This window comes from Cryptomeria japonica, chromosome 4 (genome assembly GCF_030272615.1).
Source record: "Cryptomeria japonica chromosome 4, Sugi_1.0, whole genome shotgun sequence".
Lineage (NCBI taxonomy): Eukaryota > Viridiplantae > Streptophyta > Pinopsida > Cupressales > Cupressaceae > Cryptomeria > Cryptomeria japonica.
In genome coordinates, this window is record NC_081408.1 from 680,055,233 (window position 1) to 680,068,986 (window position 13,754).

Sequence of the window (13,754 nt, forward strand, 5' to 3'; positions counted from 1 at the left end):
TGCAATATTTTCATCATATCTCTAAGTGTATCTATTATCTAGATGCATTTAGTTTATCAATACATCACTTTTATCTATTTACAAAATGGGTTTACTTCCATTAAGTGGAGTATAGTTTCTATTTTCATTTTTTCATTTCATCTTTTATCGAATCTATCTATCTGGTTGTCCGTGGAGGTGGAAACACCAAAAATGGGGTCTGATTAAGGCAGGCCCCTATACAGCCCCAACAATTTCCCTTGTCTCCATGTGTGTAGGTGATGAACAAGCTTTGTGCAGTGGAGAGAAGTTAATGTTGATCTTCGAGACAATTTTTTGTTTTCTAGTCATATAGATGATAGAGTGTCACACTGGAGTCTATGCACTGCATTGGCATCCAAGACCCCGAGACCTTCCTGACTCTATGGTATAATCTACTTTTAGTTATGTATCATTCTATTGATTTAGATTCTTGAATCTCATTGTTTCCATACTCTAAATTGTTTAGTTACTTCTCTTTTATAATAAGTGTTTGTTTTATTATCCCCTGGCTCACCCTTAGCATTAGTTTAAGTGAGGTAGTGGTGGATTGATTTGTCTTCTAAGATTCATCATCTCAGAGGTGACAAATCCCATCCTCTACTTTTTGGTGAACCTGTCGTGGATGCATAATGTTGGATCTTTTTCTCTTAGAGTTTGATGCTTTCAACAAAGCATTGCCTAAGGATGACTTTGATATGTTGGATGAAGTTTTAGATGATTTTTTAGAAACACCTCTTTCTAAAAGAGATGTAAAAGAAGAGTCATCCTCTACAACATCCTCATTCAAAGATGAAACATCTGTGCATGTTATTGTTGTCTCTACGACTCCTCAAAGGCCTAAGAGACCTTATATTCATGTAACCGCAACAAGTCCTTCTCTAAAGAAAGTTAAAACCATTAATGGAAAACCTTTTAAAGGAGAAGCTTATGATTTATATACCAGGTTTATGAAATCCAAACAATCATCTTACAATATCATTTCACATACTTATAATACTCGAAGGAATAAAAAACTCTTGATCAACCACAAATCTCTTTACTACCTTCTCAACCTAGTCTTCTTAAAGCACCTTCATCGATAGATAAGGGAACTAATGATTACAATCTTATCGAGCAACTGAAGGTTACTCCCACTAAGATCTCACTATTAGATTTAATACAAAATGCTCTAGTGTATCAAGGTATGCTACATGAAGCCTTGTAAAAGATCTGTTACCTTATTTTATGAGATCAAAAGATGTGAATGCGTTGATGGATCATATTCGTGTGGATTCACAGAATATTACTTTCTATCCCCATGAACTTTTGCATCCAAAAGTGAGAAATTTGGCAGATCCTTTAATGATAATTGTTCATATAAATGGTTTTGGTATCAGACAAACACTTGTTGGTATAGGCTCTGGACTTCATGTTTGTGTCCTGGATTTGTTACCAAAAATTGAGGTGGAGCCAAATTGTTTGGCAGACTCCTTATTTATTCGAGGATTTGACAACAGTGGTAAAACCATTGTGGGGAATGCCATATTATCCTTGAAGGTTGGGCCTGTTACTATCCCAACCCTTGTGCATGTGATGCCAAGTCCTTTGTCCTATAACCTCCTTTTGGGAAGACCATGGCTTCATGCTTTGGGAGCCATATCATCTAAACTTAATGGATATGTGAAGTTCATAGCTAGAAACCAAGTTGTCACAATCAAGGCTAGCCTTGAGGCTATGCATCTGTGTCAAATAGAAGAAGTGGGTCAAGCCTCGGTTGTGTCTTCATTTCAAAATTATGTGCCTACTCTATCTTCTTCGATAATGACTTCTCCCTCTATTTTGTCACCTAAAATGGAAAAAACATAAGAAGGAGGAGGTCCCTAGAAAACAAGATGTCATAGGGGAGAAATCACCTAAAGAGCAGTATTCTCTAAAAGAAGACTCCCCAAAGGTAGATCTCCTTGAGGTAAAAACACTAGTCTACTTCTATTAAGTCTTCTCCCATTAAACCCCCTTCTCCATCAAAGACAAATGCATGCCTCGGTGATGATTAGGGTTCCTTAGATTTAACTAACTCTCATGTTGGTGAATAAAAGGTTGATCCCATCCATCTAAAGTTTCTGAAGATCTCGTTCACCTCAACCACAAAAGACAACTATGCATCCATAAAGACAGGTGATTCTTATCATGTTGATCACCTTTTCTACACAAAACCCGCTTCATTTAAGGAATTGTAAGACATTTGTGGTCTTGGATACAAGCTTGTATCACAACTTTGCTATGAGGGGAAAGGTTGTAGACCTAATGAACAAGGTATTTAAATTCCTTTTGAATCTAAACCTGATCACCACAACACCGGATTAGGATATCGCCCTATGGGTCAAAGGACAAAATCATGGTTAACTGTCAACATGATTTCGGCTGACACTCTTCCTCTTAAGCTTGTTCATTCATAACTTATTGATAACACTGTGCCACTTAATAAAATTCTCTTGGACCTTTTTCCTTCAAAAAAATCGTTGAAGGATTTTTTACGCATGTATGATAATTTTCCCTCATATCACCATAAACGTCAACTCCCTTATTGCTTGAATACCCAAGCGTATTTTTGGGAATCTGTTGAACATGGGGCACTCTCCTCTTATAATGAGAAACATATACCCATGTCTCATCTAGAAGACCATAGTGCACTCCTTAGTGGTGAAATCACTTATATCATTATGAATGATAAAGCTCCTGACAAAGCCATTAAGGTCGGGAAATGTTTATCTTTTGAGGAGTTTAAGGAATATTTTGATCTTCTACATCAATTCCCTGACATCTTTTCTTGGTCTTATGAATAAATCCTAGGAATTGAAGAGTCAATTGTATTACATAATATTGTACTTAGTCCCAATGCTAAACCAGTAAAATAAAAGATTCAAAAAATAAAACCTAAGGTCGCATTATTACTCAAGGCAGATATATAAAAGATTTTAAAAGCTAGGTCTATCTGTCCTATTGACTATTCTCCTTGGATCTCAAACATTGTTCTTGTTAGCAAACATGATGGTCAAATCTACATTTTCATTATCTTTCGAGATCCGAATAAAGCTTCCCTTAAGGATGAATTCCCACTCTCACATTGATATGATCATAGATTCAACCACAGGTTATGATTTTCTCTCTTTCATGGATGGTTTCTTGGGGTACAATTGAATTCGTATTAATATGGAAGATCATTATAAAACTCCCTTCACAACTCCTTGGGGAACCTTTTTCTGTGTTGTTATGTCATTTGGGTTGAAAAATGCAGGAGCAACCTATCAATGAGCCATGACCCTAATATTCCATAATTTCATCCATAAAATCTTGGAAGATTATGTTAATGATATCTTGGTAAAGGCTATCAGTTGTCAAACACATATTAAAAATATTCGCTTGGTCTTCAAAAGGCTTCGATTATATAAGATGAGACTGAATCCCATTAAATATGTTTTTGGTGTCTAGGCCTAGAAACTTTTGGGATTCATTGTCTGTCACCAAGGAATCGAGATAGACAATGATAAAATTGATGCACTTGTAAACATGCCTCCACCTAGAAACATCTCCCAGCTTCATAGTTTACTAGGTAAGATTCAAGTCACTCACAAGTTTGTGGCATAATTGGCTAATCACACCCTTCCTTTCATGTGATTATTGAAGAAAGATGTTCATTTCAAATGGAATGAGGAATGCCAAGAAGCTTTCAATTCTATTAAAAATTATTTGGCTAATCCCCCCATTCTAATATTGGCTATGTCTCATAGACCTTTCTTTCTTTACATCTCCGCCTCATCTCATACTCTAGTAGCCTTGTTAGCCTAGCGTGATGATGAAGGCCAGGAAAGATCAGTCTACTACATTAGTCACACTTTGATAGAATATGAGACTCGATATTCTATTATGGAAAAACAATGTCTAGCTCTCATCTTTGAGATGCAAAAGTTAAGGCATTACATCCTGCATTTAGAAATATGAGTTATAGTTAATAATGATATCCTTAAGCATCTATTTTCAAAGTCTGATCTTTCAAGAAGGTTGGCTAAGTGGGTGATGTTGCTTTCTGAGTTTGACCTGAATTTCATAACTCAGAAATCAATCAAAGGGCAGGCCATAGTTGATTAGTTGGTCGATGCCCCATCTAAAAAATCTTTTCCTACCTTGGATCTTTTTCCTAGTGAGGGTTTATTAGTCAATGATCAGGAATTTATATGGGACATCTATTTTGGGGTAAAAGCACAAAATTGTGTCACGTTTCAGGCTAACTTATCAACACAAGTGAATTTCAGTAATACTAACTAAAAATTAATTTTAGTCATACATATGGTCTATAAAGATTCATTATAGCTATCTTATGTATGGGGCACAATTTTTCCAATTGGAATTGTCTACCAACTGTATATTTTATACCACTTTGGGTCTAATTACCATTGTTTTTTGAAACCTCAATGTTTCAACTCTTACTCTTATAAATAATAATTTTTTTGAAATGTAAAATACCCTTTTATAGATCTATGAGTGAATTTTCCAAAATATATGTATTTTAATATTTTAATTAATTTTTATATTTATATTTTATTTTTATTGAAAGTGTTGGCAACCGTGTAGCAAATTGAGAGGGGGGTTGAGTTAGTTTGCACAAAAACCTCACACAACTTAAACTTAAATTCAGATCTGATAATTAACTGTTAAAGCACAAAATGATACTGCATCAATAATACACATAACAACAAGATTTTTGACGTAGAAAACCCAGTCAAGGGAAAAACCATGGTGGGACCTACCCACAATGAGATAATACCTTGTTAGGAGTAAATGAAATATTACAATGGGGAATGCACATGCATTCAAGCGCACTACCTAGAGCACACTGCTCAAATAACAAATCAAGAAGGGCTACAACATTGAGGAAGACATTGTGTTACAAAAAGATTCGGATTACATCTAGAGAATTATGAAATAACATCTCCTCATGCTTGGATACAATTTTGGTTAAGCATGGTCTGATCTTCTCTGCCACACTTCTGAAAGATCAAAACACTTGTTCACACACTTATTCGATTACATACACTTAGATACTCTCACAGATATCACATAGATAAATCTCACAAATGACTAGTGCATATATTTATACAAATCATCAACCCACATGTCAAGGTCGGCTCAACCCTCAATACAAATTACAAGAACACACTATAACAATAGATGCAAAACAAAACAATGTTGGCTAAGACATAGTATAGACCCAAATCAACACCACAAACATGAAACACCTCCAAGAATTATGCCTCAAACATCTACAACATGATACAATCAACATGAATGATGTATAACACGAAGAACACCACAAAATCAAGAATATGACCAATAACACACACAACAATCAATGTGGTCCAACAACATGGATAGAACATGATATAGAAACATCCATAAGGAATGTGAATCACCACAACAATAACCGCAACATCACCACTTACTAGAATCTCCATCATCAATATGTTGAACCTCAAGAACACATACTGAACTAACTAACTAACTAAAAGATTCACTTGTGAATCTCTATATCACAAACCACCAGAATTGAGGACACACCAAAACATCCAAAGCACTCTACCAAATCCACAAACCAAGATATTGCAATTCCAGAGGAATGCATAGCACAATCCAAAACACCAAATGATATGAACAAATGAAAAACTAACCTCAATACCGGATCATACAACTCGATCAACTAATCATGCAGACAATTGAAACTTCTATTGAATCAACTACACATACTAAACTGGAAACCCATTAGATCACAACAACTCATCTGCAACACATTGATAAAACCACCTCACTTAATCTAAATATAACACTAGAACACAAAGGAATATGTTGACAGATCAATGAAAACATTGTTCCGGCAAACTTCTCAACAATATGCAATAGAAAGTAGGTCATCAACACTAAAATATAAGGTTGATCATCTTGTAAAGGAAAAATACTTAAATTTAGATCTAAAATTTTTGAAAAAAATAAATGCAAGTTAGAGAAAAGAGTCTATGTCAAGATGACGCAATTCTTTTATAATTTGGATAAATAATTAAGAAAAAAGGTGACACCAAATGGAAAGAGTTATATTTCAGTACACACAACTTTTTAAATTTATTGAAAAATATATATACATAAAAAATAGTTAAAAATATATTTTTGCACTAATGTTTCAAGTTATCAATATACACAAAAAAATTGAAGAGCAAAAGGTAAAATTTACTATATAAAGTGTGATGCCTCATGTAACTTCAAGTTTTGTTTTTATCAGCAACTAATTTATAGTGTTTACTTTATAAGATAATATATTCAAATAACTTTTTTTAAATTTTTTTAAAAATTACAAACATAAAATACACAAAAAATATACATTTAATTAGTTTACATCATTTCAAAATTCATAAAAACATATATTTCACTTTCTATTGATTCAATTTAAAAAGTTAAATAAGCATTAGCCATTTCCTTCATAAAAGTGTAACACGACTTTGTGCTTTTACCCTTTGACAAATCGAGATGTCAAGCTAGTTCAAGAGCAGGTGTGGTCTTGGTCTCACCTGAAGGAAAACCAGTCCCTCTCTCATTCCATTTAGAATTTTATTGCCCTAACAACATCGCTAAGTATGAAGCCATGATTGTGGGGTTACATGTTGCGATTGCCATGGATGTGAAAAACATCTGCATCCATGGGGAATCAGATCTTATTATAAACCAGGTTACAGGTTCTTATCATGTTAAACAACTAAAATTATCTCAATATAAGGATTTGATCACAACCATACTGAAATATTTCACCACTTACACGATTGATAGTATTTCACTGAGAGAAAATAATCATGTGGATGAAATGACAAGAGTTGCTTCCCTTGCAGGCCCAGACTTTGGCCAGGACTCAAGACCTTCCTGACTCTATGGTATAATCCGCTTTTAGTTATGAATCATTCTGTTAATTTAGATTCTTGCATCTCATTGTTTTCGTATTGTGAATTGTTTAGTTACTTCTCTTTTAGTATAAGTATTTCTTTTGTTAACCCCTAGCTCACCCTTAGCACCAGTTTAAGTGAGGTAGTAGTAGATTGATTTGTCCTCTGAGATTCGTCATCTCAAAGGTGACAAAGCCCCTTCACTACAAATAGTATCATTCTTGTAAGTTTTCACATAATAAGATTTTACTATTATTCAAAATCATCAAACAAAGAGAACGTTTTTTTTGGGGTATGTACTTGTAGACACCTTAAAGTTGAACAATGAATTAAGTGAATTTTATTCATTTAATTATTCTTAATTCTTCCTATTAATTAATATCTCTATTCTTCTAATCGCCTATTAATTAAATTAAGATTTAATTAATATACCCTTTTTCTATCTAAGTCGTTTAATTAAATTTACATTTAATTAAAATCCCGCTTCTAGCCCATTTAATAAATTTACATTTAATTAAATCCCCCCACTTGTAAAATCCTACAAATGCAAGTTGCAAACACAATTGAAATAAATTAATTTTATTTTAATTAAATTCTATTTGCCCCACCCACTTGCAAAATCCTACATCTCCCACTTGCCTCCTAAACCCCCTTTCTAAATTCTTCTAGAACCTGTCTAATCCTAATCAATTAGCCTAAACCTTTCAATCATTCCTTTTCCCTAAATTTGAGGATGTCACTTCTCAAATTTGGAGGAAAGTCTTCCAAAAGCAATAAAGCCTTTATGTCTTCAACAAGCTAACTTGTTGAGCTCCCCCAAATTTGGAAGGACTCTTACAAATTTGTCCCCAAAGCCTTCCAAACCATTAAAGGTTAACTCACCCTTTTGGCATGGTTAGAGACTTTTTGCCTAACTCAACCTTCATCTAACCCAGGGGTCTTATCAAGCACTCATGGCTTTACCCTTGGTTATCTCCTTAACCCTTGCACAAGAGTTTACCCCTTGGGTAAAATTTTTATCCCATGGGTAATCTTAACCTAACCTTAACCCTTACCTCCTAGGGTAACCATGAGGTCTTCTCAAGCATTTAATGCTTCTTACATCTCCTCTCAAGTAGTCTTATGTTGACAATTGTCACCATTTCATTGGTGAGAATTGTAAACATGGATTGATAACTTTCAATCCTGGCCCTTGATAGGATCATCCAATCTTGACCATCCATTGTCATGTTTTTCCTATAAATAGAGCCCTCATTTCCTCATTATAATCATCTAAGTCTTTAGCATCACACTTATACTCATTTTTATCAAGCATTTAGTCTTTCTTTGAAATAGAAATAATCTAATAAACATTTTAGAAGCATTTATTTTCATCATAATAATCACATTAAGCTAGTATATCATGTTAGGATAGTTCTTTACTTATCTTTTCATCTTATCATCATATACATACTAGTTTAACTCATATTTGTTAAAATCATGCATAATTAGGATTGCATTCATGTTAGATTGATCAAAACATCCCTCATTCTCATGATTGTCATCCCTAAGTCACTTTTCTCAGTTATCTAAGAGTGAAGGCATTGGCTTAAGGGGTCTTGTGAGATAGAGAACAATGGAAAATCCCTTGGGAAGTTGAGCTATTCCACATAACTCTATAACTTGCACCAAGAGTCCCATTGGTGTGTGGACTAGTCATGATTTTGTAATTCTCGTTTCATTGCACCACTTTTCCCGCATACATATTTGGCGCCCACCATGGGGCATAACCCCATTTATAAAATCATTTTTGATATAGGAATAACTCTGCAGGTACATGGAAAACCTGAATTAGCGTGTAACGAGAATTCTCTAGCGCATCCAATCGATACTTCAGCACATCTGGCAAACTGTTTAGTGCATTAAAACCACCTTTTAACACATCAAAGCTTAACTTTAGCGCATAAAAGTTTTGTTGTTTCCTGTAGGTTTTAGTGCTTTAATAAAACAGTCTAGCGCATCCAGATAACAGTTTAGCGCATCAAGGCTTTTCTGTAGTGCATCAGTGCCTTTTTGTAGTGCATCAGTTCCATTTTGTAGTGCATAACAGACACAGATAGAAAATAAAATTTGTAACCGAAGCTTAAATTAGACTTGTAGAAGTCCACAAAACAAAAACATTTTTTTCTACTAACTAGTTTTACTGCAAGTAACTAACTATTTCTTTGCAGGGTTGAGAGATTGTTTTTCTTTTACCAAAGTTGGGATTGGAGTAATTTGGTATTTCTAACTTTGTTAAGTTAGTTACTTTAAAATTTTCTTCATTTTCTTGTTGGGTAAAATTGAACTCACATTCTACTTTGGGGTACCTAAAAAGAACAACAAATAAAAAACCATTTTCTTGCTTTCTTAGGAGAAAAACACTTCAGTTTGGAAGCTATAAAAAGAACCAACAATCTTTACTTTTGTAAATGTTTTAAAAAGAACCTCACCATCCTTTGGTGTCTAAAAGGATTCACTTTATTTTTGCAAGATAAAGAACCTCATTTGTCAAAAAAATTTTGAGGCAAACCAAAAGAGGGAAGTTCTTCCCCTTTATTGATTTCATGTTGTTGACAAAACCGAACTCTTTGCTTTGTTGACTAGGATCTTGTTACTTAGCTTAGAAAATCATTGATTTGGAAGCTAAAAAGAACACCATGCTTTTTTGGAGCAACATCTCCAAATAGAAGTTAGCAAAATTATTGTTTTAAAGGTTAAAAAGAAGATTGTTTTCCTTGTATCGAAAGTGGAAGGTATATGCTCTCCCCTTAATTGGCTGATCAAAAAGCCAAGCCACTCTTATGCTTTCTTCTTTTCCAAGCATTTAATTCCTTTAGCAGGCCTACCCTCCCGAGGAGCTAAAAACTCTTAAAGTAATTTTTGGCCGATGTGAGGGGAACGACCTAAGTGGGGAACGACTGTAACACCAAGTGTTCCAACCCACTATAATCAAAAGTGGAGGGTGATGAAATTACCTTTCAACAGTTCCACGCAGCGATTAGCCTCCCCCCAGTATCTTTACGATACGTAAAGCCTTTGTTATAAAGGTTGGGAAGCCTCCTGAGGGATTTTATTACTGATGGCCGAACAGGAAGCCTAATTATGAACCTTAGCATTAGAAGCTTTGAGCTAAGTCAGTATCCAGACATTGACAATATCATAGTGCAAGGGTGGGGAAGAATTTGCCCCCAAGATTACTCACCATATATCTCCCAAGATAGCTAATCAATTGTGAAGCAATTCACTTTGGGTTAACTTCTAGAAAAAGGCAAAAAAAGGGCCACCCCCTAGGGGGTGACAAGGCTGTTTGAGCTGACGGAGTATCGAGACTAGTGGGCTACGATATTGTTGATGACCCTTGAATAAAGAGTCTGATTGAATTGTATTATCTATATCCAAACCTGTTAAAATATTGGGGGTTTGAACACGTCCTCATAGAATATACACTCTTTGTTTAGAATAGGCAAAAATGGTTATCTTTTTCATGTTGTGTTTGCATTTCATACTTCAAAAAATCATCTATCAAAGTTGAGAAAAGGTTAAAAATTCACAGAAAAACAAGCAAATCAAAACAAACAGGGTAGTTTAGCCCATAGGAACAACCTCCTAGCGCATCTAGAGCAAACCTCAGTGCTTTGAAACCATCCTTTAGTGCATCTGAGCTTCAACATAGCACAACTACTTAGAGAAAAAACACATAATCAATCTGAACATTTGGTAGCTAAAACTTAGCGCTTCTTGAAAACATATCAACGCTTTGGAACAATAACTTAGCATGTTGGGGGCACACAATAACGCTTTGAGCTCAAAAGATAGCACGTAAAAGGAACATATTGGCCCATAACCCATCCAGTCCAGTCAAAATCAAATAGTGCAAATTAACACATAGAAAAGGCATCTTAACGCATCGAGATCTTTCTATAGCGCATTGGTATCATTTGTTAGCACGTCTAGTCTCTGGTTTAGCGCATAGTCAAAACTGTGAAAACAGAGAGCAAGTAAACTTTTTTTTTTGAAGAATTTTAAAAATAGTTTGGGAGACCCTTTTTGATCCTCACTCAACTTCATCAGGAAAATTTTCAAATCCGAGCATCGGAACTATTCCAAAACAATCAAAACATTACATTCTTAAAATGAAAGTTATCAAGTCCAAAACTAGCTAAAGATAAACACTCTTTCCTACCAAAATCAGGTAACGTCATCACACACATCAAAAGGTCCTCCAATCAAATGGATTCTATCCTCAAAACATACTTAGTTTAAACTAAACTTGTCAAATCGAGTTTCCATATCAGGACAACTCTTATTCCATAACATTAGATGCACTTTGTCGTGAGGGGGCATCTAAACCTTCATTGATAAAAGTAGACTTAAGTTTCCAAACAAAGTATCTCAATCCAAACATCAAAGGAAACCATTGATCACCTGTGTATGACTAATCCTCATATTTTGAGAAGAAAAAGTCTTCATCATAACACTAAGTTAAGGAAACAACAACCCAATTCCTAGAAACTTGCTAAAAGGAATAGATTTCTCTACATCAATCGTCAACTCTTCAAATCTCATCACACATTTCTCCATCATATGCGCTTATATCTTCAAAACAAGACAAATGAATTTGACAAGGAGCCATTGAGAAGTAGAGCATTTTTCCAAAAAGAAGCATTCAACCAATGCTTAAATCATGGAGGAAAGATCAATCCAGCTTTCTTCCCAAAAGTTTGCATCACTTACAACATACCAAGATTAGAACCACCAAATCCCAAGCAAAACACAAAAGAGGAATTCATTCCCTTTGTCACAGAAAGTTTCTACTAGATGCCCATTTTCACTCGCTCTTAATGAAACAAGCAAAGCAAACCACAACCAGAGTCCAACATGGGTCGAAGATTATCAAATCCCTTCAAGTATCCAAATCTAGAAGACACAGAGATTACTGAAGAGATCCTCCAAGAATGTCAAGAAAGTGCCTCATTTCAAAGACTTATGGAAAGACTCATAGAGGCCGACAAAGAAAAATACCTACTCATTCTAACAAGCAAAGGAGTTAGGATTCCTAAAGACTTCGATGCTAATACCTTTAGAACAAGGTCTCAACATTATACTTATCAAGAACAACAGAGAGAAGAAGACGCATGTGACCTTGAACAAAACATGCCACAACCCACACATACTCGAACTAGGGATAACGAGAGAGAAGAACTCTTCCCTCAGCAAGCCAATGAACCCTTGGTTGCTCTCACCCAACAAATACAAATGCTACAAAGACAAATGTAGGATATGCAACAGGGGATGACAGTGTCGTATTCCCTAAACAAAATTTGTCATTGCCCTTTTGACAAAAGGTTAAACATGATACCTTTTCCCTCGAATTCAGACATTCCAAAATTTGACAAATATGATGGAAAAAGTGATCCTCGCGATCATGTTCAGGAATTTTGTACCATGAGCCTGGAATTTGCCCATTATGACACCTATTTGATGAGGCTATTCTCGAGAAGCTTGGGAGGACAAACAATGGAATGGTTATCCAAAATCACACCTCCTGTCAGATCCTTTGATGAATTAGTCAACAAATTTATCACTCAATACTCCTACAATATTCAACATGCAATCACCATGCTAGATGCCTGTAATACCAAACATAAAAACAATGAAACATTCATGATGTTTCTTCAACATTGGAGACAAATGGTTTCGAGATATCCTCGAGATGTGCCCAAAAAGGAAAAGATGGAAATTTTCATCGACAATTTGAATAGCGAGATGAGTTACATACTCAAGCTTCAATAAAAACCCTCTTTTGCTAAACTGATTGAAAATGGAATCCAAGTAGAGGAGGCATGTGTTAAAAAAGAAACATTGAAATTATTTAAAGAAGGAAATAATTCACCCAACTCTCATTACAATAACCAGAACAACAACAACAACTTAGACAAATCCAGGTTCTGGACCAGAAACAAAAATACTAGAAATGAAGGAGGAAATGAGGCTAATGATGTGAAGTCCAAAGAACCAGTATTGGCCTTATTAGGCAATCCTTAGGTTACCAAGAATCAAAAGGGTGCTAACCAAGGTACTAACGCTTATGCACCAAATATCAATCCAAAACCTCCAAATACAAGCAACACCAACAATACCCAAAACAACAACACAAATTGAGAACCTAATACAAATTCACAAGGTAACACCAACAACTTTCCTAAGCGCATTTACACACCATTGGGGCAATCATTGGAATCAACATTTAGAGAACTCTTGGCAAACAAGATTATCACATTACTGTCTATAAACAATTTTGAACCACAAGTCAAGCCACCTTGGTGGAATGACACACTTTTGTGATTTTCATCGAAACAAAGGACATCAAACAAATGATTGCATGAGGCTTAAAAACATTGTTCAAGACATGATTGATAGAGGTGATTTAACAGTCGATGGTATCAAAAAAATGGTGATCATGGTGCCTTTAAAAATCTTCTTCCAAATTACAACAAGGATGGAGCTTCTACATCAAGTGATACACGAGGGGCTCACATCAATCACATATACAATAACACCATCAATCATATATCAACGGATGATAATCAAGTCAATATCATTAAAATCAAAGACAAACACGAACATGAATCGATCAATGTAACCACCAAAGCTCAAAAATATGTTTTGAAAGGGCATACATCAGCAGCAAACACTATCCCCAAAATTCAATATGATCTAGTCAATCAACTATGCAAAACTCCTGCTCAAATATCT